Raw genomic sequence first — 1,686 nt, forward strand, 5'->3', positions numbered from 1 at the left:
TGCTGTGTCAGTCTAAATAAAGAATGCCACGGAGAGGTTGTGTCGAGCGACAGCGCTGTGTCCTGACGTGATTTAAAAATACAATATTGGCGACGAGGATGGCTGATATCTCTCTCCCACCACCTGCCCCCTTCCTGGCATTACCTGGCGAGCCTCCGGTACCATGGACTCGCTGGCTACATAGTTTTGAAAATTACATCATCGCCTCAGGGCTCGACGACGTGAGCCAGGCTAGGAAGACGGCTCTGTTGCTACACTGCTTGGGAGCAGAGGGTCATCGTGTGCTCGGGACTCTGGGAAACGTCACAAACTTTGCCGAAGCTGTGGGACTTATGAGCACCCATTTCGCTGCTCCACAGAGTGCCCTCCTTCGGCGATTTATATTCCGTCAGCGACACCAACTGCCTGGTGGGTCTGTGCGGCAGTACGTAGCTAATTTGCGAGGGCTAGCTAGCTCATGCAAGTTTGGCGCGCTTCAGGACGAGATGGTTCGCGACCAGCTAATCGAACACACCAACAACGCAAAGGTGCGTGAGACTCTCCTGCTGGAAAAAGACGATCTGCTGCTGTCCAGAGCAATTACCATCGCACTACAGGTTGAGGGAGCAGCTGAGTGTGCTGCTATGCTAAATACACAGCAAGTGGCCACCTCCAGTCAAGCTGCCAACGACTCCTCCCTCTACTCACGGCTGCCCCTCGGGACGCAACCCAACCAGAGCGAGGCGGGCGCCGACTCCACTGGGGACGTCTTGCAACTGCAACGACGGCGTTCTCGGCCCCGCCCTCAACAGTCCTGTGGTAACTGTGGGTCTCGGTCTCATGTTTCAAGGGCTCAGAACTGCCCTGCCCGTGGCCAGACATGCCGTAGCTGCGGTAAGCACAATCACTTCGCCAACGTCTGTCGATCTTCCCCGGCTGGGTCAGAGGGCCACACCCCCCAGTCTTCAACCGCCGTCATTCACAAGGTGAGCTCTGGGCCAGTGTCATTCAAATCATGCACAGTCAACATTAATTATGTGTGCATCCCCCTGCTGTTGGACACCGGTGCAAGTGTGTCTCTCCTGAATGTTGATACCTACAGTCAATTTTTCGGTTCACTGCCACTGTCCGCACCCTCAGCTGTCCTCTGTGGGTATGGTGACTCCAAAATCGATCTGGTTGGCTCTCTCCAAGTGACTGTCCGCTATGGAACCAAGCTGGTGCCCAATGCAGTTTTTCATGTGGCACGCCGTGGGGCCAACCTGATGGGCCTGGACCTGTTCTCCACTCTGGGGTTCTCCCTCTTAGACACAAGGGGGGCAGCAATCCTGACTGTCGCCACACCTTGGCAGCAGAAGTGGCCATCGCTGTTTATGGGGCTGGGCTGCCTCTCCGCCTTCGCCCATCAACCTCTCCTCAACCCTGCTGTGAAATCTGTCATCCAACCACTGCGCCGCATCCCGTTGGCTCTCCGTGATGGGGTCTCCGCCGAGCTGCAACAACTGCTGGAAGCTGGCATCATTGAACCGGTGGACGCGTCACCTTGGGTCTCAAACCTCGTGGTGGCTAAGAAGAAGTCGGGGGGCCTGCGTGTCTGCGTCGATCTACGTGCAGTAAATAAGGCAGTGGTCCCTGATAAGTATCCACTGCCCACCTCAGAAGAACTCACTGCTCAGTTCTATGGCTCTGAGGTGTTCTCCAAGCTCG

Source organism: Lampris incognitus, chromosome 3 (genome assembly GCF_029633865.1).
Source record: "Lampris incognitus isolate fLamInc1 chromosome 3, fLamInc1.hap2, whole genome shotgun sequence".
NCBI classification, from domain to species: Eukaryota; Metazoa; Chordata; class Actinopteri; order Lampriformes; family Lampridae; genus Lampris; species Lampris incognitus.